Below are 27,968 nucleotides of genomic sequence, written 5' to 3' on the forward strand. Positions count from 1 at the left end.
ATAGTTAGGTCTGTTAAGGGTCAACGAATTTACAGAGTCTGGCTCTTTGAAACGAACTCTACCAATACTTTCCGAGTTGATTTACGATTTTCGAATTTTGACTGCAGCTATAACGATAACTGTTACGGATTCAGCGTTCTTTTGGGGAAAGGACATGATTCGACTAACCAGCAGTCAGTAATCAAAACATATAGCACAATGAAGTACTATGAAGAAATCGATACGGAGTGGTATGTGGACGGTCAGGAGATGTGGGTTGCTGTTATAGGTTTCGAATCCTATAATGACAACAAATACTTTGATATTGACATAACTGCCGTTAATATGTCAGGTTAGTATGAATATAGGATCAAATACACATGTTGACACTATTCGGCGGATAACGTCTGGGTTAATCGGTAAAAATTCACAAAGATTTTTGAAAAATAAACCAGAGGAAAGTTTGATATCCTTGTGCATCTCTTTTCAAAGGCCTATTACGTAATTCTCACATATTTGCTATGAGCAATACAGGGCTTCACTTCTGTTTGTTATTATTAAGGCAGAACAAAGCCTATTTGTATTCGTTTGTATTTAAGTTCTAACAACAAAGGGGTAAAAATCTCTTTCAGAGAGCACTGCTTAAGTTATATCAAGGTATGCCATATTGTTATTGTTATTAAACTTGAGTATATTCATTTATATTTGGTTTACAGGAAGTAGTAATCTGTTTTTTGTTTAATATCTTACTTTAGGCTGGTTTCCTTGCCAGGATTCAGGCACGAGTATATCCCCAAATGACGTATGTAATGGACGGTTCGAATGCGACAGTTATGAAGATGAGATACCATGTGGTAAGTGACACCAAATTTTCATGATAGAAATTAAAAAGAACGACAAAAAAATATGTATTTAAACAAAAGTCCCTAGCAATAGCTTTGATGAAGACAAATGGTGTGCACAAGATATCAAACCCCATTAGAGTTTGACCCAGTCAGTGACGAGTCTAGGAATCATTTTTTGTTTTATGTTTAACCCTTAAAAATGCAATTGTTATTATATTTACATTTTAAATAAATATACAAGGAAGTCAAGCAGTAGATTTTCAAGTTTTGAACACTGATAAAAGTAATTTTTTATTTACCTTTTCCTCAAAATGGGGAACGAAATTATTGAAAACCCATGAGAGATCTTGTCAGGGTATTTAGTAAGGCACATGTAAAGGTAAAGGCAAAGCACTCCAAGGAGGATTTGCGCCTCTGGTTATGAATTTCTAAGAAAAGTCACTGCTCATATGAATGTTTCGTATTACGAAATTGTAATTTGTCATATTTGTTCATATATTTCATTTACTGAAATATATTTATGGAGGATAAAACATGATCAGCGAAGCAGTTTTCCATAATAGTCCTGATTAACTCATATCATGCCACAGGGATAATCCCCATTGTGCCAAGCCCCAAATTCCCCCGTGCCAGGTTGTTTTGAAGACAATCTGATTAACGCGATGGTTCTATGAATAGCGAGTGAAAAATACACAGCACATTCCAATGAGCATGAACAATAACCGCTATTAAGAATGCTGCATTGCACGCACATGGCACTAAAGCGGTAGCTCTCTTCATGGACAAAGGCAGCATAACGATAGCGTGCATGCAGCCTTATGGCCGGCTATGAGTTAAGAACAAAATAATATTGATAATAATAGTGGATTCTTGTATAGCGCTCATATCTGTCAGACTTGACACCCCTGGCGCTCCCGATTATTACTCTGGCTTTTAGGCTGCCAATACGGCGCTCTAGCATTTCAAGGAATAAATTCCTGCCAGGTACCCATTTTCATCACCTGGGTTGAGTGTAGCAAATTTAGATCAATGTCTTGCCAAATGAAATAAGTGCCGCGGTGGGACTCGAACCGCGGATGTTGTGACTGACAGTCCGGTGTCGTACAATTGTACCAACAAATTCATATAGAACAACAACGATGGAGGGGAGGAAGAAAAAGACGAAGGGGAAGAAGAAGAAGCAAAAGACGAAGAAGGAAAAGAAGTAGAAGAGTGAGGGGAGGGAAGAACATTATTTAAAAAACAAATTTGTGTGCATGTAGATATAAATATATATATATATATAGGATTTTGGAGTTAAAGAAAATAAATACTTTCGTCGAATTCGGGGGAATTAAATGTTTTGATTCTGACATGATTTGATTGGATTACATAGATCGTTCGCCAACCACCATAAGAGAAGATGAATCGTATTCCATCTCGAATTTGGAGCTGTATAAACGGGAATATCACGTCTTCCTTTTACAAACCAACTCATCCAATGGATTCCACATCAAGTTCCAACATATCTTTCTTGACTGTTGTGATATGCGTGTTAAGACCGGGACTGGGACTGATCCATCTGATGACGCGTCCGTAGTAAGGGCCCTGGAGGATTACACAAATTATGTTGATGATGTTTACGTGAGAACGAGTGACATGTGGCTGGTCATGGCAGGTGGGAAGTACGTAAGTTTTGGACATGTCGATATCATTGTCACTGCAATTCTTGTTTCTGGTGAGTATAGCATCGGCTTATTTAGTTGACACTTTTATTTCAGTCTATATTTCATCACTTCATGAAACGTCATGCATAATTATAGAGAAAACTGAATGTACTCTTTTCTCAATGAAGACAAATTCATGAAAACACAAAAGCAAGAAATAGGAAAGAAGTCAATGCATAAGTTTCAATTTAATGAGGACACATGAACGGATATTTATGAGCCATGTGAGATGCATTATTTAAGATAGATTTAATAAAGTGTACCAATTTCCTAAAGAAAATATTTGTGCATAACAATAATGTATAAAATCAAAATCAAAACTTTTATCTGGAATTCTATCGGCTAACGGATAGTACGTAAAAAGAAAAAGAGATGACATAGAACCACGAGTCGGACTTGGGTTCAATGCGGGCCCTTTCTTATAATTGAGAGCGCGTTCAAACTTACATTTCTCTTAGTTGATAGAAGTAATATTTGAAGCTTATAAATTTGATATAGTGTAGCAACATGAAACCCCTAACAACCGGAGCAAATCACTTTTTTTGTGATTGGTACACTTGAAATAGGATAAAGACAGTCCTTATCAATTATTTGTGTTGGAAGTTCCTTCCAAAGTGACCAGTATGGGCGAAAGCTGTGCCAATACGTAAAAGGTCATAACAACGGCTCTGCGTGGTTGGATAGGAGTAAAATAAAGTAATTCATTACGAAAATAGAAGAAACGGGGTCGGAGAGCTTACGTCAGTGAGGACATTAATGTCTAGTAAAAATTGCCCCTTTTAGAGTGAATTATCCCGTGTTCACATGTTGCAATGCCTCTATACTTACATAATGAATAATTGGCCGTATTTTGTGTTCGCTCAACATGCATTAACACGGGTTGTATGTGTTAATACTATGCGAGTCATGATAAATTTACAAACACCACACCATTTGTAGCTTCTATTTGCTTCTTCATTCAGAAGGTGAATGTCTCTCAACACCATGTCGAAATGGAGGGACTTGTCGTCATCTCGCTGACAACGGTTACCGATGTGATTGCATTGATCTATTTTGGGGGCAGAACTGTGAAATGGGTATGTGGAATCATGGCAATGAAGAAAGTTTGAAGAAAAAAATGCTAACTTAAGCCCCAGTCCCATATAAAGCCGGACCAGCACGGACGAGCACGGACCACTCCGGACCATCCCGGACCATGGTCTGGGGTGATCCGGGATGGTCCGGGATGTTTTGTTCAAAAAAAGTGTGATGCTTTTAAGCTACAGTCCCATATATGTCCCGGACCGTCCCGGACCATCCCGGACCCCATCCGGGGTGATCCGGGATTCGGTCCGTGTTGACACCGTGTTGGCACCGGGGTGGTCCTGGATGGTCCTGGGTGGTCCTGGATGGTCCTGGATGGTCCTGGGCGATCAATAACTCACTCCTGGACTGCCACGGATCAACACGGACCGCCCCGGCGCCACTACGGATGACCCCGGACCCAGCACGGTGGCTACACGGATCACCCCGGATCAAACTATTGTCCCGGACCGTCCCGGACCACCCCGGCAGTTTTTGACCGTCAAAAACATCCGGGGTCGACTCCCGGACCGCCCAGGACCATCCAGGACCATCCAGGACCATCCAGGACCACCCCGGTGCCAACACGGTGTCAACACGGACCGAATCCCGGATCACCCCGGATGGGGTCCGGGATGGTCCGGGACGGTCCGGGACGTATATGGGACTGTAGCTTAAGAATTTCTCTTAAAGCTACAGTCCCATATACGTCCCGGACCGTCCCGGACCATCCCGGACCCCATCCGGGGTGATCCGGGATTCGGTCCGTGTTGACACCGTGTTGGCACCGGGGTGGTCCTGGATGGTCCTGGATGGTCCTGGATGGTCCTGGGCGGTCCGAGAGTCGACCCCGGATGTTTTTGACGGTCAAAAACTGCCGGGGTGGTCCGGGACGGTCCGGGACAATAGTTTGATCCGGGGTGATCCGTGCTGGGTCCGGGGTCATCCGTAGTGGCGCCGGGGCGGTCCGTGTTGATCCGTGGCAGTCCGGGAGTGAGTTATTGACCGCCCAGGACCATCCAGGACCATCCAGGACCACCCCGGTGCCAACACGGTGTCAACACGGACCGAATCCCGGATCACCCCGGATGGGGTCCGGGATGGTCCGGGACGGTCCGGGACATATATGGGACTGTAGCTTAAAAGCATCACACCATGGTCTGGGGTGATCCGGGATGGTCCGGGATGTTTTGTTCAAAAAAAGTGTGATGCTTTTAAGCTACAGTCCCATATATGTCCCGGACCGTCCCGGACCATCCCGGACCCCATCCGGGGTGATCCGGGATTCGGTCCGTGTTGACACCGTGTTGGCATCGGGGTGGTCCTGGATGGTCCTGGATGGTCCTGGATGGTCCTGGGCGGTCAATAACTCACTCCCGGACTGACACGGATCAACACGGACCGCCCCGGCGCCACTACGGATGACCCCGGACCCAGCACGGTGGCTACACGGATCACCCCGGATCAAACTATTGTCCCGGACCGTCCCGGACCACCCCGGCAGTTGTTGACCGTCAAAAACATCCGGGGTCGACTCCCGGACCGCCCAGGACCATCCAGGACCATCCAGGACCATCCAGGACCACCCCGGTGCCAACACGGTGTCAACACGGACCGAATCCCGGATCACCCCGGATGGGGTCCGGGATGGTCCGGGACGGTCCGGGACGTATATGGGACTGTAGCTTAACCGTGTTGACAGAAAGAGTAACCTTTCATTCCAATTACGTAATTGACAATTAGATTATTGACCTTACATTCCAAGCATGCAATGTAAATTACCGGAAGAAAAGGATATGAGTAAGGGGTATATCTACAGAGGCGCGATAGCTCAGTCGGTAGAGCAATGATCTCGTAATCCGGTGACCCGGGTTTGAAACCAAGTCGATGCGCTAGTGCCGTTTGGTAAGGCATAAATCCTCATTACCACGTCCCTCGGAGAGGACCTAAAGCCGTCGGCCGTCTGGTTGCTTGCTTACAAGCATTTATGCTTTCTTAGCAGTTAGGTAGAATAACCATCACCACCACCAACCATCACCACCTGTCTTAGCCATCGAAAATACAGGCCTACCGTGAACTTTGAAATTAAAATTAAAGTCATGTATAGTGATATGCTAACAGGTAACGTATGAGTCCATTATAATAAACGAGATTAAAGAGATTGTGGCATTCTAGTAAATGTGAAAGATATTGTGTGTGCCTTCTTATAGCTTTAGCTTTGAAGCGCATATTCATTAATAAATTCAAATAGAATGGACAACACGTGAATATCTGGAATTATTTCCATACTCACTCACTACATTGCTCCCTTTTCTGTGTTCAGAAAACGCATGTCTCTCAGCACCCTGTCTAAATGGAGATACTTGTCAGCAAACTGACATCGGTTACCAGTGTATTTGTTTGGATCCATACATCGGCCGGAACTGTGAAATAGGTAAGCGGTACAGGGAAGTTAGGAAACTATTTTCACATTACAGAGACACATATACTGTTATGTCACCCGATACCAATACAGTAACAGTAAAGTATCGAAGGAGATTACCCAAAGTTGCTCAGTAATATCAGAGCAGAATATGTAATCTGAAACCCAGGTGACAAGGTTGCTTTGGTAATGTACTGGAACTATTGTCACCTAGGTTAGATTTATAGAACAGTAGTGAACTGTAGGATTGAGTAATTTTTGCGCCCTGATAGTACATTGGTCTGATGAGTTTTCTTTACTCCAGACTTTACCTATTTTTAATCGCATGGGCAATGAAAATATAAATGATATAAAATAAAACGCGTGCATGCTCCTCTGTGTAGGCTGTTCATGTTGTTTAATGTTCACTTATTAATTTAGATTTTGTTGGCACTGACATAACTTTTTTAATTCACTTGTTTTAATATTTTTAGGGGGGTAGGGGCAATGCTTCATGCATGCATAAACAACGAGTTAAGCAAGATCATAGCTTTAAAAGAACCTAGCGGTAAAGAGTACCAATTAATCACCAAAACAAAGGTTGTAGTGAAGTTAGGAGTTTCATTTGATCATAGGCCGATTGTATAACATTTTAAAAGAGCTATAGATTGATATTATCCCTATTTATAGACCCTCGATTAACATAAAATCGTCTTGTGAGTAGACTATTACCTCTTACTTAAATGTTATCCAGATTACAGTTGCCACAGTAACGCACTGTTCCTCTTTATCACCTGAGTATTATAGTGTCTCTCCTTCTTTCCTCGTCCCCTTCTATTGTCTCAATCCCTCATCCCCATTCTCCTTTGATTTTCCCCTGCCCCCCCCCCCCGCCCCCCATGCACCCCTTCAGCCATTTCCCTCTCTTCGCCGTAAACCCAATCATCTTCCCCCCATCCTCTCTAAACTCGTTTTTCCGCCGGTTTGCTTGCTCATCTCTCCCCTCCCCTTCTCCCCTTGCCTTACCGCTTACCCTCTCTAGCTCTCTGTTTACCACTCTCTCCTTCTTTCTTTTCTCCCCTTTCATTCTCTCCTTCCTCATTCACCTCCAACTTTCGTCTTCTACCTTCTTTTTCACCGCCTTTAATTCGCTCTTATCCATTAATCCCAGTTTATCCAATCCTTTCCCCTAGTTCATTCACTCCCTTTTCCCAAACCTTCATCAACTCATTCTCCGGTCGGCCTGCTTATTCCGCCACCCGCCCCCCCCCCCCCTCCTCAATCTTCCTTCCCTCCATCCCGCACGCGCTCTTTCTCCCTCTCTCTTTCCCTTCACTATCCTGCGCTAGCTCTTCTTATTTCCCCTCATTTCCTAAACGCTCCACGGAGTATACGCCCTTATTCCCTTACCCGGCCGGCCGCCCTCTTAAATCCAAAAGAATGCCCCCTTTCGCCTTCTCCCCACCTACGCTCCCTTTTCTCCGCGTCTCATTAATGTTGGTCCCTCTCTCGATCCCCCTTTCTCCCTGCTTCCCCTCTCCAGGCGCGGATCCAGGATTTCTTAGGGGTGGGGGCCCAATTTTTTTTATTTTTGCTCCCGGAAATTTGAAAATCGCGCCAGCCGAAAATGCGCTCAGTGGGGGGGGGGGGGGGGGGGGGGGGGGGGGGGGGGGGGGGGGGGTTGGCGGGGTAGTGAGCAAATTTTTTTTTGAGGGGGCCCTCTAAAATTTGCATCTCCCCCCCTCCCCCTTGAGCGCCAGGGAGGTGGGGGGGGGCGAAAATCTCCCCAAAAAGGTAAAATATTTTTGAAGGGGGGAGGAATGGCCCCCCCCCCCACCCGGATCCGCCACTGCCCCTCTCTTACCTCGCTCTCTCAGCTCCACCGTTCCTCTCTGTTTCCTCTACTTTTTGTTCCCCTTTAACTTCCCCTTAGTGGGGTAGTGAGAACATTGGCGGGGTAGTGAGCAAATTTTTTTTTGAGGGGGCCCTCTAAAATTTGCATCTCCCCCCCCTCCCCCTTGAGCGCCAGGGAGGTGGGGGGGGGGCGAAAATCTCCCCAAAAAGGTAAAATATTTTTGAAGGGGGGAGGAATGGCCCCCCCCCCCCCCCCCACCCGGATCCGCCACTGCCCCTCTCTTACCTCGCTCTCTCAGCTCCACCGTTCCTCTCTGTTTCCTCTACTTTTTGTTCCCCCTTTAACCTCCCCTTAGTGGGGTAGTGAGCACATTTTTTTTTTGGGGGGGGGCCCTCTAAATTTCCCCCCCCCCTTGAGCGCCAGGGGGCAAGGGGGGGGCGTGGGGGTGCGGCATCTCCCCAAAAAGGTAAAATTAACGTGTTTTTACATTTTTATTTACGAAGGGGGGAGGGGAATGCCCCCCCCCCCCCCACCCAGATCCACCACTGCCCCTCTCTTACCTCGCTCTCTCAGTTCCACCGTTCCTCTCTGTTTCCTCTACTTTCCCCCTTTGTCCTCCCCTTAGTGGGTAGTGACCACATTTTTTTTTTTTTGGGGGGGGCCCTCTAAATCCCCCCCCCCCTTGAGCGCCAGGGGGGGGGTGGGGCATCTCCCCCAAAAGGTTAAATTGACGTGTTTTTACACGTTTTATTTTTGAAGGGACGGCCCCCCCCCCCTCCCCGGATCCGCCACTGCCCCTCTCTAACCTCGCTCTCTCGGCTCCACCATTCCTCTCTGTTTCTTCTACTTTCTGTTCTCCCTTTAACCCCCCCCCCCCCCCATTAATTCCTCTTTTCCCCCCTGCTTTCACAGAGTCTTCTCATTGTATATTATATCAACTCCCATTTCTTGGCCTTCCTCCTCTTTCAGCCTAACATCATATATCGGGCATATATCATTATTATTGTCCCATTCATTTCTAGCCCTTCCTCCATTTTCTTCCCCATTTCATCCTCTTTTTCCTCACTCAATCCATCTCCTCCCTTCTTCCCTATTCTACTCTATATACCTCTCTCTTCTACCTCCTGCTCCCGCCCTCCTTTACCCCTCCAATTCTGTTTTCCACACTCAGTCTCCTTCTCACCTCATCCCCTTCTATTCTCTCGATCCTCCTTCCCCACCCTCTCTAAACTCATTCTATCGCCTCATTTGCCGTCTTGCTCATCGTGTTGATATAGGTGATATATTACTATATTATCCTTGTCTCCTTATGTAGAAAACAAAATCTGTTACAATACAAAATATGGGGCACTTATCCCTCTTCACCAACCCCTCCCCGAATCAAAGAATATGTACAACTCATGGTTGGGAGGAACAAAAATTTAAATTTCCTCATAAAAGGAATCAATGTTACTGATCATGCTGAGCTTATAATGCAGTCGCTTGTCTTCACACATTCTTTATATATGAAACAGCCCCGGCAACTGAGTGGCCGGTGGCCGCCTATCACACTGCCCAAATCGCGTTCCAGAGAAGAACAAAGTCCACACAAAGAAATAATATTCTCGACAAATGTTGAAGTGGATAGTAACTTTATTACAATTTATTACATTTAATCATGAAAAGTCACATCTATGGGATGGAAGCCCCCAACTCTGCTAAAACTTTAGCACCTCATGGCGGCAAAGGAAATGAGGTATGAAACAAAATGAGGAAGTCATCCGAAAAGTACAAGCTCGTGCCAATTCAGGAACTGCTTCCCATTTTATACCTTCTGACACGTGTGTTGCCCCTTAAAAGGGCGTGTCACTACGAGGCATTGCGTCAAATTAATCCCTGGAACCATATACACCCATATTAAAAGGAACTTTACTAATTTTCCGAACTTAACCTCCAGAGTTGAGCTCACCGGACCGACCATTACTCCTCTACAATCCATTGATTGAGTTTATGTGTATTGCAAGTAGTCCACAGTCAGAAGGGTCACAAACCCCTCTACATGTACATCCACTGTCACATCTCGATTCTTGAGATGAACTCTGTAGAAGTATCCACATTGTTTTGGAGTTGCATGCTCCTTCTGGTGACTGCTCCCCTTCAGCTACTAGTACAGAAAAGTCCAATGGCATCCTTGTACGCAATTCTGACAAGCCGGCTGTTCATGAATAAAATATAAACTATTTTCAAATAGTATACAACTTTAGGAAGTAAAGGAAGTAATCATCAGTGTATTTCTTCTTCTTTTTCTTCTTGTTCTACTTCTTCTAGTAAGTAATCTCCAAAGAGTTATTCGTTTTATATAAACATATTGTTTGCTCGACAGGAGTACATTCCTTATTTTCCATAATTATCAGCCCAACGACACATCCCAGATAATTATAATAATACATGGTCTTCATGGTCTGAAATGAAATTACTGTATTACCAAACATGCTTTTCATTACTAATATACTACGTTTGTGTAAAAGATCTAACTAAACATTCAGACCATTGTTTTTAAAATGGCATTTACAGAGAAATCATAGAATTGAATTCCAAAAATACTTGACACCGGCAACTTTACAGTGTAAAAATCTCATTCTGATCTGAGTTGTTACAACCAAAGGTGTCCAATCATTTTTATTTTTTTTTACTGTTAGTATGCAAACATATTTTTCTTTATCACACTTCTCGGGCAACTACCTCCAGGACATCCAAGATACAGCCATATGACATAATTAGATCTTGTACTGCTAGGCTGACCGCCCTACCACCCCCATTTTTGTTTAAAATCACCAATCCAAACGTTGAACTTGGGTTACTGTTGTTAAGAAAATATATTGTAAAAGTGGGATGGGTTGCATGTGGTAAGGATGTGTTGGTTAACAATTGCAACAAAAAGTTCTCGCTATTTTATGGGGCGACTTACTTCAGACACTGTCATCTGGCCTCCAAGCTTTAGACAGCAAGGTCCTTGTCTACCATATCATCGTGAGCTTCTCATTCTACCGTTCATTTGCATGAAATACATTACATGTACAGGCACCTGTTTGTATAGAGACATAAAATAAACTCACTTTTATGGCATGTTCATGAAAGCAATGTACAGTACTAATTATAAAGCGAACAGCAGGGTAGGGTTCTTGCAGAATTTCTATAACTCGCAGTAAGGGTGTAATAAATATAAACTTTGAACAATACTGGTATGTAGAAAGGGATTTAGGGTAGCCCGAAATTGGGTCTAGCAATGTTTAATACATTTAGGGTTGACATTATGTTTAGCAATGGATCCAGGATTAAAGTTAAGAATTCATTTTGTGTTACAACATAACCAGTACATACATGTAAATGCCAATAGAGCATGTTGTAAAAATCGCTGAATTCTTTTAATTGGTAATACAGTGCTACATGTTTCACAAACTGCAGGCCAGTGTGTTTTTACTTTATAAAATCTATTGTAAATGATACTGTGTTATATACTTTTTTCCCTTCCACTCTACATCACGTTTCTGCTTTCACAATACAGAGGAAGATTTTAAAACAATCATTGATGAGTAAAAGATACATGCAGCTCCACCAGCACCTGGAAAATCCAGTTGTACAACACCTTCTCCTGAGACAATTGCTTCACATAATTTTTCTCCACTATTAAACTTCATCCCTAGGCCTAACCCTAAACCTAAACCACCTTAATCACAATTCCAACCCTCAGTCTAACCCTACACCTTTGACAAAATAAAGCCTAGAGTAGTCGTTGCAGGAGCAAATGTTGAGTTACTAAAAATGCCATGACAGACTCATATGCTATGAATTTATCTCTGTTTCTTTCCCTGATTTGTTAAAAAAACATTGTAATATGCATTATGAATTACCAGTCCATTGTGCTTCGCTCATATATTGCCAGGCACAAGAGGCCATCGCTTTGAGGTAAGGGGCAGAACATCAAGACTGAAGGTGGAACCTCAAGGCACTCCATGATCTCTCAACAGCAAGCCCTTCCTCTCCATCCCTGGAACCGAATTATAAAAATATTCAATAAATATTAACCAAATATGTAAGAATACACAAAAATTGCATAATTTTTTTTCTTCAATTGTCTTCACTGTTTACTTTCTTTTTCAGCAAAATATGAAGGTCAATTATTTTCTTTTTGCTTGTCATTCTGTTTCGTGTATAGGACTCCCCCCCCCCCCCCCATCCCTTCTTCAAGGCCTTCAAATGTTAATTATAAAAAATATATATTGGAAGTTAAAATACACTTTAAATAAACACTACAGCAACTTGTTAGTAGACATCTTGTTGCACACATACCATGTAGCCACCCCTGAATCGATACTTCTCATACCAGCCCTTTGCACACCCCTCCAACTTGGCCTTATTTAATGCCCTCACCCATTTAAAAATTTCCTTTTACTTGACAAACTAAACAGGTCAAGTTTTAAAAAGTCCAAGTTAAAAATAAAAAATAAAAAAAAATAAAATTTACCTTTTCTTGTTGTGGTCTGTTTTCTCCAGGACATTCTTGTTTCAGGCACATACTCAAAGAAGCAAGCATATGGTAATACACTGTATATTTCCTGTAAAAGAGAGGGGGAAAATTTATTCTTAAAATAGCTAGGTTCACATTCAGACTCAGTGACTGAAAACAACAGTCACTGCTACAATGTTTGCAGTCTAAAGACTGAGAGCAGAGACAGAGTCTTGACGTAAACTAAGAGACATAGAGTCAAGACTGCGCCAAAAAAAGATCAATACTCTAGAATAAATTTAGAAACCACTAGCATGACTAGGCACTAGACTACACTACACTGCAGAGTGCAGTATACTTCTTCTCCTTCTTGAAGATAATCTGCCTCCTATCCTTCAATACCGGTACTGAAGATTCTTGCAGATGCCGTATATACATATATATATATATATATTCGGCCTGAGTGGGGTGTGCAGGTAGACCACTACACCAGGTTTTTCCCCTATTCTTATACGAATAGTTCCGTGGGTTCTTAACGTGCAAGGGTAGTGACTATCCTGTACACGGGGTCTCCTTTTAACATCCTATCCGAGAGACGGATTGTTTTCCATGTAACATAGCCTGCGTCTATGAAACATCAAGGGGAGGGGCACGTTAACACACAACGCTTGCTTCAGTCATCCGCCTGGGTGAGATTCGAACCCAAGATCTTTGGGCTGACAGGCAGACGCTTTACCGACTGAGCCAAATCGCCTCCTAGTCCTCCTACTGTCTACCAACTAGACTCTAGATTATTTACATTTCTATTTTAATTCTAACTTAACTAAAGTCTAGTGAAATCTTTACTCCAGGGAGCTCCGTCACCGAAGCCCTTCGGAGGCCGTAGGCTGAGCTCTCTGAAGCATGTACATGTATAGCATGGTGTTAGTGAAATCTAAACACTGTTTGGGGGTTTGCAGTTTATTGCAGGAGTTGTTGTTTTGGCTGCTTACAGCTTAGCCTGCCCTTGAAATAAAAATGAAATTTTTCAATTCTAAATTTATTAAATCCGACAGCCAAGTCCGGATAACAGCAACGGATGACAGTAGATCTACTACTACAGTATACCACTCCAGCAAAGCATAGACTGATATAGACCGAAAGCTTCAGTCTCTGATATCGACGGTTGTTCTGCTGAAATTGCATCTGGCTCATCTGACCGCCTCTATACATAGACTGAAGTACGTCCTATGGTGACTGAGTGGAACAAATGGTTTGGTTCGGCAGGACCGCGATGAATGAGATATGCAACAAGATTTTTACTCTTTACATCCTCATATATTCACTTTGGCTGTTAAATTACATTTGATTATATTAACAAATAAAAAATAACACAGAAATATCTACTTTGACTTACGATAGCTTGCTCATTTAGATCCTACATTAACAAGTCAACGCAAAGCGTAGCATCCCCTCGCAGGGTACAAATGGCCTATATACATGTACATCAGAACAAGTTACCTCCATTGGACTATACTATTATATTACTAGGCAAGGAAGTTAACCACATTTTCACATATATAATTAGGTGCTTTTGCATATTTAATGAGATATGACCTTTCACCTTTCACCTACATACTCGAAAATTTAACTTAGCCTGTATTTTGATATCATGTACCTTCATATCAAATTTCATTAAAATCCGTCCAACATTACCGAAGTTATTGATCGGAATCCAAAATTGTTACGGACAGACGGACGCACGGACGGCAGTGTTTCTATATCCCCTCCAACTTTGTTGCTAGGGGATAATGACTAATCCGAGAAAGTCTCGTAGTCAACATGATTCGTTGTCAGCCACCTGGTTTTTAGATGATGAATATTAATTTTTTCTTTTTGAACGTCCAATAGCTACGTACGAGTCAGCCCGTCTTGACCCAGTGACGTATGCATATTCATAAACCCAATATTAAACGAGTGCTCTGATTGGCCATTGGCTATGTTTTGGTAGGTTGACCCGGAAATATATCGGCCGGGTCATGTCATAGATTACCAGAATGAATGCATGAAGGTACCGTTTCACGGTTCTGAAATCAAAATTGGATAACTCATACACGTAGTGTACATGTAAGTCCGTAAATTTCACTTTGAAAATAAGTCATAACAAATAACTGTGAATAGGAGAAAAATATACATAGGGTCTAGCTTTTTTTCTATTTGCTTTATAAATCAGAAAATTAGATCTAAATATAGAAAATCGGGGGAGCAAATTTCAGAGTAAAAAGAGGTACAGAATAGGCTCAATCTATCCCCCCCCCCCCCCTGTGTGAGTCGCCTGGGTTACGATCTGTGTATGGGGAATGTCAACAAATGTCAGTTTTATTAAAGAAATGACCCATATCAGACGGTTATTTCTGTCTAAGACTGATAGAGAACCCCCCCCCCCCCCCTCAGTGTTATTTAGGGTACACATATGCTTGTTCCCTCTTTTTGAAAGCACCCCCTATCTGAGGACTGCCAAAATTTCTGGACGCCCCTTATGTGGGCTTTTCCTGCCTTTGAGACCCCCCCCCCCCCCTAAATCCGGAACACTGCTCAATGAACCCCCTATCTCAGAAAAAGCAGACCAACCCCCCCCCCCCCCCTTTACTCAGATAAGCTGTCATTACTGGTTGGCTCACACACCCAGGGAATACCCCAAAGAACTTAGCCTGCATTACGTACATTTAGCACATGGAATACATACAAAATTTCTGTGCTCCTGTTTTCATTCATACATGTACCTTGTAAGAATAAACAAAGTCTGCAAATTAGTTCTATGCTCACTTATCTGCATAATATATCACTACCGAATAATTAATTTAGTGCCTGATATTGAGACTTAGTTAGAAATAAGCCTTCCATTATTCTTAACTGACATCACCTGTGCCTGCATAACTGTGTCCTTTCACATAGGCCTACTAATGTTTGTACCTGTCATAATGAATGACTTTGTAATCAAATTCTGTAACTAAGTACTTTATCCTCGTAAAGATACTCTTTAGATTTAATGAATCAGTAATTACTGCTATTTAATTTTAGGTATCATCAATCGTCACTAAACTAAAGTACTGATTTTGAGTGAAATCAGTTGAGTTTTGTACAGTGGTGTTTGAAATGTTGAGAATATAGGTTCAATACACAGGACACAGCCAGGATAGTAATGCAGCTGTGTGTGAATTAGGATAGACTACAGTATAAAAACAGTCTACATCAATCCCTGGATTTGATCGATTTTTCTATGTTCGAGATATTTTATAATCCCCTTTTTTAATTTCTCAGGAGTCCAAAGAGATGAGAGAAAAAAGAAAAAACACCCCCTTCTTAAAGAAATCTCAGAGGTGAAAAGTCAAATACACCCCTTTTTTTTAGAATTCTCGGTCCGGACCTTGTCGCACAAAAAGTACCCCGTTACCGGACATTTTGGTAGCACGCATGGTATCCCTCCGTTTTCGGAATGGGGGGGGGGGCAGGATAGAGAGTCAATGCTAATGCGTATTGACCTTAGCTATTTAGCACTGCACTACGTGTTAATACTTTAATAGGCAGAATTGCACACACAAATAATCCATACACACCTAACAAACGAATGCACGCAATAAAGACGATGCGAAGTGGCTGATTGGCAATTTTGACAGTAAGCCCACGCTTAAAATCTTTAAATTATTCTTTCTAACTTCTGTAAATTATATTTTACTGCTATTTTAGACTAGTAGCCTAGTATTAGTAGTAGGGGTGTCATCAATTGTCACTAGATCTAAGTAAAGTTAGAATTTTGAGTGAAATCAGCTGAGTTTTGTACAGTGCTGTGTGAAGTGCTGTGTGAAATGTTGAGAATCAACAGCACAGCTTTTAATACACAGCCAGGATGCAGGAGGCGAGTTTGCTCAGTTAGTAAAGCGTCTGCCTGTCGAAGCAAACATGAAGATATAGGTCACGTCTAGTCTAGATCTAAGAAGGGAGATCCCGGGTTCGACCCCAACCCAGGCGGATGACTGAAGTGTGTTAACGTTCCCCTTCCCTTGTTCATAGGCGCAGGTTATGTCAAGTGGAAAACAGGATAGGACGTTAAATGGAGGCCCCGTGTACAGGAGAGTCACCACCCTTGCAAAGAACCATTTCATTGCACTATTCGTAGCTATAGATAGAGGTCTAGTAAGTAGTAAAATCTAGACCCTAGTGTAATGGTCCACATGGATGCACACCCCAATCAGGCCTAGTCTAGCCTCTAGGCCTACTCATGCACTCGCCCCGGCTACTCACACACGACCTCTCTCAGGATCAATCTTTGTTTAACCTCCGGAAAGTATTCAAATATCAAAAAACACATAAATATCACCTTATGAATACGAAATTACGGAATAAATATGACATGTACTTACAGGATTTCTACAGAAAACCGTGTCCAGCACCGAAGTTGCCTGTAGTGTTAGGTTCATGTCATGGTTGATTGGTTGTAGAAGGAGGTGAGAGTGTGTATTAAGACGTAGAGCACGTGTATCTTGGCTTTGTTGCTGACACTTTGCTCTGTTATTCATCTTTTTAGCTTCAAATAATCAAAGCGATATGTAATTTGCCACAAGTTAATAGTGGTACCATGAGAGGAATGTGTTAAAAAACGAGGAAACTGAGGAATTAACGGACTGTTTCAACTTTTGTATTGAGCCATGTGGTAAGAATCTTATCTTCAGCCCCACTAACTCAATATTTTGTTGTAACTCGTGTGTAATGTGTGCAAAGTAGTGGATCTGTGACTCTACTCTGGGCTTTGTGTATGCAGCTATTGTATTTATACTTCAACCTCTACTTCACCTCTACTTCTACTTCTACCATCAACCTGTTACAACTATGGCTGACAAAACAAGATCGGCCAGGGAGAAGAAGGAAACTGCCTCTCTCATTCAGGCAGTCATGACCGATATACTTCATGATGAGAAATTTATGCAGCTAGTCTCAGCACATGTTGACTCAAGTCTAGCTAAATTTCAAAAACAGATTGATGAGCAAGCGGCCATGATTCTACATCTTCAGGATGTTTCCACCGAGAGGGAGAGAAAGCTCGAGGAGTCAATAGGAAGGCAGGAGGCAAGGATCCTTGACCTTGAGCTTTCTGAAGAAAGAAATAGAAAAGAAATTAAGTTGCTGAAGGAAAGCCATGATGGCACGGGTCAACGATTCAGTCTGCTGAGAAGGGATGTGAACTCCCAAGAGCAATACAGTAGGAGAAACTCTCTCAGATTTTTTGGCATCCCCGAGGTTGAAGGGGTGCCTTCAGAGGATGTAATAGTTGATCTGGTGAACACCTCCCTTGGCGTTCACCTCCAGAAGGGGGACATAGACCATATTCAACGGGTGAATTCCGCTATTAAGCCTGGTCCAAAGGGTCCAAGCACCATAATTGTCAAGTTCCTGTCGTTCAAGAAGAGGAACGAGGTCCTCGGGAGTCGACGCAAGCTCGCGGGTACGAGAAAATCCATCCAGGAGGACCTCACGCGCGATAACGCCAAGCTCCTCAAGATGACCCGTGACCATCAACGGGTGAAAGCTGCTTGGACACGGGATGGTCGAGTCATCGCCTTGTTGCCAGCAACCGATGGCAAAGAAATGAAGAAAACCATCTTTTCTGAAGCGGACTTGGCCAGGCTCTAATTTCAACCTTTGTCTATAAATAACTTGATAGCTCTTGCCACATGATATTTAAAACATCTCTTTTTATTTACTACACTATTGGTACTGTTGTTGTTTTGTTTTTTTCTTCATATGAATTGTCTTTTTACTTATCTGCGCAATGTATCCTGTGCGCAGTTATATATATGTTTTCCATTCTGTTCTTTTTTGTCTTCCTTTCCCTGTTTATACCTTCCTTTTTCCTCTCCAACTTGCTGTCTCATATTCTATATGTCTCAAGTGTTTATCTTTCTAGTTGTATTTAAGTTAGCTAGCCGTTTCCTTATGTCTATGTTATCAGTACTCGTGTTTATCCTGTCACCTATCTTGACCGATCATGGCTCAAATAGATGACCATAATATTTGCAATTTTCTTGAAGCTAGCTTGAGTGATATCAGTGACAGCATTGAAAATATTTCTTTAAGATGTAATTATTCTACAGAACAACAGTTCTTTGAGTCAGTTAAAAATGCCACAGATAAAGAGCTTTCCCTTCTTCATTTTAATATCCGCAGCATGAGTAGAAATTTTGAACATGTGACATCATTTGTGAACAAAATCAGCTCAGGCTTAACTGCCATTGGTGTCACTGAAACTTGGTTCACCAATGAAAATGATGCAAATTTGTTTGTTATTCCAGGTTATAACTTGTTAAGCAATAGTAGAGTAGACAGACGTGGTGGTGGTGTTGCCCTTTATGTTCCGTCTGGGCTCGATTATCGAGTATGTCACGAGCTTAATGTTATGACTGAAAATCTAGAAGCTTTATTTGTTGAAGTCTTTATTTCTGGTAAAAATAATATCGTAATTGGAGTTGTGTACAGACCTCCCAATGGTATTTTGAACATTTTTTTGGACGAAATGCAGAGAGTTTTGGAAAGCCAGTCACTTAACGGTAAATCCTTATTTTTGGTTGGAGATTATAATATAAACCTTTTACAGCACAATGTTGATGCTCATGTTGATGATTTCCTGAATTTGATGTTGTCGTTTTCTTTGTTGCCCTTGATAACAAAACCAACAAGAGTAACTGAATCCTCTGCTACTCTTATTGACAATATCTTTAGTAACTTACAACCTTTTCCCTTATCTACTATTGTTGTGTCGGACTTGTCTGACCATTTTCCTGTGTATACTGTAATTCCTTTGGGGAAAAAACTTGTAGTCACCCATAAGAACATTTATGTTAGAAGAAACACCCCAGAAAATATTAATCAGTTTAGAGAGGCGTTATTGGCGACAAACTGGAGTGATGTTCTTTTGAATCAGTGTGATGAGAGTGCCTTCGATATTTTCATGAATAGGTTTGTATTGTTGTATAATGCTAATATTCCAGTAGTAAAGAGTAAAAACAACCGTAGAAGAACTCCACGTATGCCGTGGGTCACCAATGCTATGCTGAAATCAATAAATAAGAAAAATGAGCTGTTTTATAAGTATAAGAAAGCAGGGACGGTAGCTCTAAAAAGGAAATATTCCGTTTACAGAAATACTCTGACTTCTGTGCTGCGTGCAGCCAAAAAACAATACTATTTAGCACAGTTTAAAGCAACTTACAATAATATCAAGGGCACGTGGAAGGTGATAAGAAATGTATTTCAAAAAGCATCTAAAGTAACAAGTATAATACAAATGAATATAGATGACCAAATGGTTGAAGATAAAAATATTATAGTAGAAAAGTTTAATGAATATTTTTGTAATATTGGTCCGAATCTGAAAAAAAATATTCCTAACAGTCAAACTGATTTTCATGATTACTTAGTAGAACCTAACATGCAAAGTTTATTTCTGGTGCCCACAAATGAAGAAGAATTGCTTGGTATTGTTAGAGCCCTCAAGAACAAGAAAAGTCCTGGATATGATCATATTGGGAACGAACTTATTAAGCAAGTTATTGTCGGTATCCTTCAACCACTAGTTCATATTTTTAATTTGTCTATGTCAAGCGGAGTTGTACCGATAAACATGAAGATGGCAAAAGTTGTACCAATTTTTAAAAAAGGTGACTCTCAATTACTGACAAATTATCGTCCGATTTCTTTGTTAACCTGTTTTTCAAAAATTCTGGAAAAAATTATTTATGTAAGAACTATAACATTTTTAAACAAAACATGTGTCTTCAGTAATTATCAGTTTGGTTTTCGGGAGAAGCATACAACAACACATGCAATCTTACACCTTATAGATAAACTTGCTTCTGCCTTAGATAGTCGCTTACACACCATTGGTACATTTTTAGACTTTTCCAAGGCCTTTGATACTGTAGACCATGAAATTCTCTTAAGTAAATTATGTCATTATGGTGTTAGGGGAGTCGCCTTGGATTGGTTTAGAAGTTATCTAACTGATAGAAAGCAATATGTGTCCTTAAATGGAATTGACTCTAGTCCCCAAAAAGTAACATGTGGTGTTCCCCAGGGATCCATTTTGGGACCACTTTTATTCATTTTGTATATTAATGATTTTCAACGCTCATCAAGTGTATTATCATTCATATTTTTTGCTGATGACTCAAGTGTATTTTTTTCTCATAGATGTCCACAAACATTGTTGAAAACTGTTAATGAAGAGTTTCGAAAAGTAATGAAGTGGATTAATGCTAATAAGTTATCCTTGAATCTTCAGAAAACTAATTATATACTGTTCAGTAATTCAGTTAATATTTTGCCAGGCGAAGTGGCATTCAATAATAACCCAATTGAGAGAGTAACTTCAACGAAATTTCTTGGAATATACATAGACGAGAAACTGAATTGGAAAACTCATGTGGACAAATTAAGTAAAGTGGTGTCAAAAAATACTGGTGTTATTTATAAGTTGAGATCATGTATACCTCAAGAGGTATTGTTCATTTTGTACTCTACTCTTATTTTATCATATATCAATTATGGTATGTTGGCATGGGGCAAATCATCCAAAACTCAAATCCACAGGCTTTTTGTTGTGCAGAAGCGGGTTATTAGAATAATTTGTAAAGCAAATTATCGTGCACATACAAATCTACTTTATTATGAAAACAGTATTCTAAAACTAGAAGATCTCTATTCAATGCAACTTGGAATGCTCATGTTTAGCATTCAATCTGGAGACCTCCCTCCTGCCCTTGCTCAAATCTTCAGAAGAAATAACCAAATTCACAGCTATAATACTAGACAGGCTTCTGCTCTCCATTTACCATATGCAAGGACAACCTTCACTTTGAATACACTAATGTCCACTGGCCCCAGGTTCTGGAATTCACTTGATACTACCATAACAAATGCTTCACGTATCTCAGTTTTTAAACGTAGACTTAAGTCATATTTTCTTGACAAGTATGTCGATGACACATGAATGTGTTATCAAGCTTTATTGTTAGTGTACTGTAGCATATTTAACTCTACTCTTGATCTTTTTTTCGTTAATTCTTGACTTTGACATATAACCCCCTTTATCCCTTTTCTTTTTTCTTCTTCTTTCTCATCTGTACATACTACATATACCATATATTCCTACTTGACCTCTGCACTCAGAGAGCAATAACTCATTGATGTCTCGACTTGGTGTCGGCTTGGGTTTGTCCATATTAGATCATATTAGATGCAACGTTGGGTAGTTGTTCTCTGAGAGTATTTTGTAAATAGTTTTATATATTCCATATTTGTTGTTGTATTCATAAATAAGTTATCTTTGTCACATCATATGAGGGGGCCTTAACTTAACAAGCTGTGCTTCAACCAAGGTCTCCTCGTCTTCCTTTGTTCTACTTTTTACTGTTATGATTATACTCTATTATATTTTGTCACATGTGTTTTCTGGAAGACAAATAAACTTGATACTTGATACTTGATACTTGATACTTCATTGTCACAGATAGGGTCTATATTTAGCCTTGTGGTTGTGTAGGCGCATGTAGTACGTGCGACAGTGCAATTAGACTCGTTCGCGAACTATCAATACATTATTGACTATATAAACTTGTTATTTGTTTTATGAAACGGATTTTTACTTCTATCGCAGATTGAATTCTTAATTAGATGTGTTATAAATAACAATTTTTTTAATATTAATTCGATTCTGAGTTCAATGCTGCGGATATATTCGAGTCTCTTAAGACATCTGGTGCATTTGAGTCTTGAACAAGACTATTCAGACGCTACCCCTTGGTAGCTGTTCTTAAAGAAAATATCCGCAATTGTCAACGACTGCTTTGTGTCGATCACGTTGTCATTTAAGTTGTATGCAGTTTTGTTTGTTAAAGTTCTGTTTCAAAGGGAAACAATTATCTTCATAAGCCAATTAAGTCGAATTCAGAAGAATGTTAGATGGTGCAGAGGTACAGCTCAATTAGACTATACATTGAAACTAAGGTCAGTATAACGATAATGATAATAATAGTAATAATAATGATAATAATAACAACAATAAAAACTTACAATAATGATAATAAACCATATGTTTGAGGCTTGGAGCTTTTATGTCACTTCAATTCAGTTCGCACCATTTGACAGTTTTGGTTAAATTATGCTCTCGCCAGATCAGACATATTGAATATATATTTTTCAAATTAAAACTTTGTAGTCTATGTATTTAAAAACGAAATTGAATAGCGGAACTACAATTCATCGCCCCAGAATTAATACTGCTTGAACACTCATGCTGAGGATCAATTTACAAGAAACATAATAGCATATATATACCTCAAAGTTAATTGTGCTGAAAATAAAGTTTATTGAGGGGGTGCATTAAAAGAAAACATATGGAGATAATGAATAATAACATATGCAAGGTAAACCAAAAAAGCCCAAATCTATACCATATAGATGAATACCAAGGTTTCATTGTTCTAAAACGACTGCAGGATTAAATAAAGTCCTATTATGCGAATGATTTATTTAACATGAAATGATGGGTATACATAAACATTGTTAATATCGTGATATCCAATAATCATACAACTTAAATAGTTTCATATTATACACACTAAGCAGTGGCAAACTTCCTACACACAACAGCTCTTACATCTATTTGTCACATATTGCAGCTATAATCTTCTATAGATTTCTTGTGTTAGAATATTCACCACATAATGTGTATAATTTTGTTAGTTTTACACTAAGTATTATGGAAAGACATAAGAATGTATTAGGTTCAACTTTGCATATGAACTGCATAATAAATAAATGGCAGGAAAAAAAATCTGAATTCGTCTAATTGCTACGCAAATTCTACCTTTAATTAAACGGAATTAAACGGCGTGATACACCCTTTCCTGCATGTAAAATACACGACGTGTAAATCGATTTCCACACAATCTGTCACGAATGGGATCCATCCTGAATGGCAAAATGTGTATGTACGAAGGTTTATAGTTCGAGATGGTGTTATTGTCCTGTTTAGGTAGTTTGTTCAACTTTTTGTCTTGCGCTTTGAATTGATGATTCAAACTTTGTAGAGTGATAGTTCATGCCATTACATATTTTTAGAATCAATTTTTGAAACACGGTTACATTAAAAACATATTTTAAAAATTAATTAACCTAATCTATTTTGAAGAGCGCCCTCGCTTTTATCCTCGTATCGACGTACCTAATAATATTGCACTTTACTTTTATGTCAGCTTTTTTTCTGGTCAATATAGAGGTTTCTTGCAGCTAGATTCCTTTCGTGTGCATTCAACCTTCTTTCAAATTGGTCTTACAACTGATTGGATTCAAATGTTTGTCCCTAAACGGAAAATGTGCTTAAATAGCGCATTGTTCTTAATAATTATGTTTGCCATGTTTTGTCAATGGAGGCTTCTTGTAGCCACTGCCCCCCTTTTAAATATAAGACGGATTATCTACAAACTATATTAAAACCGTGTAACAATTTAGGAAATTTATCAAGGAGAATTACAAAAAATGATTATAGATTATTGAAAATAAAATGTAGCCATGCCCATACATTCAGTAGAATTGCCTTAGTAAGATATATTGAATGTCTTAAATCATAGATGTAATTTTAATTTTAACGGGGCATTGCAGGAAAATGTGAAAAATAGTATTTGACAAAATATTGTGCATCAGTTTATAAAACGTACATTGTATGAGTGATGAGGGGAGGGGCAGCATTGTAATGAAAAGCTTGACAATTTTGGCCCTGGAATATAGTTTTTGATTTTGTTGTTACATAAGAGGGTTTTCATGACATGCAGTGAAATCACAGGGTTATATCAATGCTCTTCTAGTTCCCAATTTGCGACATAGAGTAGAGAACACCGATGTGTTTTGAACAGCTATCATGTTTCTGTGGAGATCCAGAATATAATCTAGCTCTGAGCAGATGTTTTACTTTTCTCGGAATCTCACAGCCCTTAGTCCAAATATTTTTTACTTTACTTTAGCGGCGTCCTACCGGTTTCTCGTAATATGATGGACCAGGACTTCCCTCTCCAAATCTCAACAACCCATTTCACATCAAGTCTCTCTTAATCACACCAAGGCACAGCTGGCGGCCATTATACATAAAGTATGTGGCGTCTACACTCAGGGGCGGATCCAGCTGGCGAAAAGAGTTGGGCAAATCTTGAGAAAACAATTTAGCGCCGACTAAGCCGGCCGGTGAAAAATGAAAAAACGGGGGGGGGGGGGGCGCTTGGTGTAGAAGCACATTTTTTTTTTGGGGGGTACAGTTTTAGAGGAAAAATTTAGCGCCGACTCAGCCGGCTGTTAATAAGCGGCGGGGGGGGGGGGGGGGGGGGGGGGTAAGAGCACATATATATATTGTTTTAATATATTTTTTGGGGGCCCAATTCGTGAGAAAATATTTAGCAGCGATTCATCCAGTCGGTGAATACGCAGGGGGGGGGGTGTAATATTTTGTTTTGGTGTGGGCGCAATTTTTTTTGGGGGGGGGGGGCGCCGCTTTTGTTTTTGTTTAAAAAAAGGTTAAATTTACGTTATTATCCTATTTTTTTAAACATTTTTTTAGACTAGGGGGTGGGGGGGGGGGGGAGCCGGGCCCGAAAAATCGCCACGTGGATCCGCGTCTGTCTACACTGACTTATTGGCACAAACGAACAATTCAAAGACATGAAATTGCAAAAGAATAAATCTCATCCAGTTTGAAGTACATCTAGTACAATACTGATAAAATCGTTTATTAAAGATATAATTCTTCTGTCAATATTGTTAGAAGAAACACATTCTTGGTAATAATATAACGTCGGGTATTTAGGGTAGCTGAACAACAACAAATGTAAAAACACATAGATGTTTATACAGGCAAAAAAAGTACAAATTGCATTCAGAGAAAGGATCCATCACCAAAGAAAAAAACGAATTATAATAGGACCTACAAATGTACTCGTTATTACACATCACATGATTGCAATTAATATAAAGATGTCAATACAAGTTGATACTATGAAAGAGAGAAAAGACTAATGCACATGCCTCTCAAAAAAGACATACAAAAGACATAACCTCGCAGTCATCAGAGCGAAACTGGAGAACATAGAGCCAAAATAACTATACTACTTTAACCCTAATAAGGCCGGGCTATTTGAGGTCTTAGTACGGCCGGGGGGGGGGGGCATTATGGCCCCCCCCCCCCCCCTTAAGATCTCGGCCGCGAAGCGGCCGATCGCCGCCAAAATTTGCACGCCTGACAAGTATATAGAATAATATGATAATTTCAATTTTTTTTTGAAAAATGCACTCATTTGCATATTTATGGTAATTTATGCAAATAAAGTCATACAAATCACATTTTTACCCATAAATCATATATTATTCATATCAAGGCATTCTTTTTCACTGCATACATTCATTAGACCATTCTGAATAATAATACGACAAAAAAATTCGGAAGAGCCAGCTTATTCCTTATGTTATCCCTTGTTTTGATAATTTCTTATGTATTTCATTGTTTTTTAACTTATGTATTTCATTGTTTTTGTTGTTCTATTTCATTTCTTACTACAATTCAACTATTTTGACTCCCAAAACAACCACCTTAACTTTAAACAAGACCCAATAACCCATGTCTGATCTGTTTTTAGGAAAAATGACTTTTCCATATGTTTTGTACACAAATCACGAAAATGAGCGATTTTCGGGCTGACATGCAAAGACAAAAGGTCACGTGACCTTGTAACCGTAGGTCCGATTTTCAAAAAAATTCTTTTAAAAGTTGCGCAAGACTTGAAAGAAAAAAGTCAGCGAGCGGCGGGGCGCCATCCATATGCGTTCACGAGCAATTGGAAAAATCGTGGAGGGGGGGGGGGGGCCATAATGCCCCCCGGCCTTATTAGGGTTAAGATCCTTTCCTATCCAATCAAACAAGTCTGAAAATTTGAGACAAAAGGCATCATTATGTAATTGCTGAACTAACCCAATAACACATTCCTCTATCGATTGATTTGCTTGAGAGTAATACCTATAGGGGGGAGGGTATCTGAAATGATATGTGACATTCCATCAAGGAGTGAAAGAAAAGTAAAGAAAAGTAAAGGAATGCAACATGACCCCTCCCACATATGCTCCAACTTGAGATTCCAGTTATCTGTCTAAACAATTAATTCAATTAATAAGAGCAGCAGCCCCCCCCCCCCATGACATCAGTGCCCTCTCAGTAACTCAACCCATGCTAAACTATTAACACTACCGATTAATTATCAAAAACCAAGATCATGACAAGATATCAGTTGAAAAGTCTTAAACTGCCTATAACAGGAATATCAATTATTTAAGTTAAACTTACACTGTACATGCACTATGTATTTTCTGAGAAGACTGTAGGTACTTGTTTAACCTTTTCCCTCATAAAAGATAGAGAGATTATATAAAACTTGCACACCAGAGAATTCGAAAATTTACCAGCAATTACTCTTAGCTTAATTACCTAATGTGATGGGTGTATTTTTGCTACCTAAGAATACATGCCAAAATAAAATCAATATGATTTTAAAGAATTATATACATTTGAATGTGGGCAATTCAACTAAAATTGACCATGAGCCGAACTCATGAAAATTGGCAATGACTTCAAAAATATATATTTCCTATAATGACAAATTTAGTACCAAACACAGGAAAAAAGGTATACAAATAGGAAAAAAATCACCCCGTTCTTTTCTTTGAGTAGAATAATAATATTGAAAATTGTTTACGCATGACTTTTCATTGGGTTAACATCTAGCAAGAACTTTAGTACCCCAAAAATGCTCCAAATAGAAATTGTATAGCAATTGTAAATAGTATAACCTTATATTCAAACAATTATGTTCAGAGTAGCTTTTGTTGATACCTAAATAAGACTTAATACTTATTGAGCTCTAAAACTCATACAGTTTTGAATTAAACCGACAATGGGTAATGAAAGAAATGAAATCCCATCGCAAACACAAATAAAAGCAGTCACAAAAAGTCAACACCACCCTCTCAGAAAATACATGCCTATAATTGTGATTTTAAAATTCTGTAATAACCGATACATTGGTTAATTGGTGTGAAAAACCTAATTACAAGCTAAACATAATGAATAAAAAGATTGATTAAAGGTAGAGACCAGTAATGGTCATGCGATTGCATTGTGAAAGAAACGTTGTGGAATCGATCAGAAAAGGTTGATCATCTAGCATCTAGCATCTGCAAAGTTCTGGAATCATCAAAATGATAAGAAATTTGGCCCATTCTTCGTAAAGTTACAAGCACTATACACAGAAAGATGTATATGGGACCACCCTATATCTCTCACACGACCACGAGAGAAACAAATTTACCAAATATATGAATTAGTAGGCGGTTTCCCGGCAAATTTTTTATCATCATGTATTAGTCAAAACATATTCTTTCACATGATTGGTAATGAGAGTTTCCATTTCATTTTTTGAAATTGGGGCATGTCCAATACTGGTCTTTACCTTTAAAAAGATACTTCATTCTGAGATGACTCTTTTGTAATTAATCAAAATTGTAATAA

At 39.9% G+C, this 27,968-nt stretch overlaps 1 long non-coding RNA gene across 1 annotated transcript; it reads right to left on the reverse strand.

Annotated features, from left to right (window-relative positions):
• Nucleotides 1-9,462: 9,462 nt before the first annotated feature.
• On the reverse strand, nucleotides 9,463-16,795 carry LOC105447496. The gene is made up of 5 exons (XR_004064407.1): nucleotides 16,735-16,795; nucleotides 12,353-12,443; nucleotides 11,739-11,875; nucleotides 10,796-10,912; nucleotides 9,463-10,042 (listed from the first exon to the last, which is right to left on the reverse strand). It is a non-coding gene; the product is annotated as an uncharacterized LOC105447496 (long non-coding RNA).
• Between the last annotated feature and the right edge of the window lie 11,173 nt (nucleotides 16,796-27,968).

Source organism: Strongylocentrotus purpuratus, unplaced genomic scaffold (assembly GCF_000002235.5).
Source record: "Strongylocentrotus purpuratus isolate Spur 01 unplaced genomic scaffold, Spur_5.0 spur5_scaffold_16, whole genome shotgun sequence".
Taxonomy (NCBI): Eukaryota; Metazoa; Echinodermata; class Echinoidea; order Camarodonta; family Strongylocentrotidae; genus Strongylocentrotus; species Strongylocentrotus purpuratus.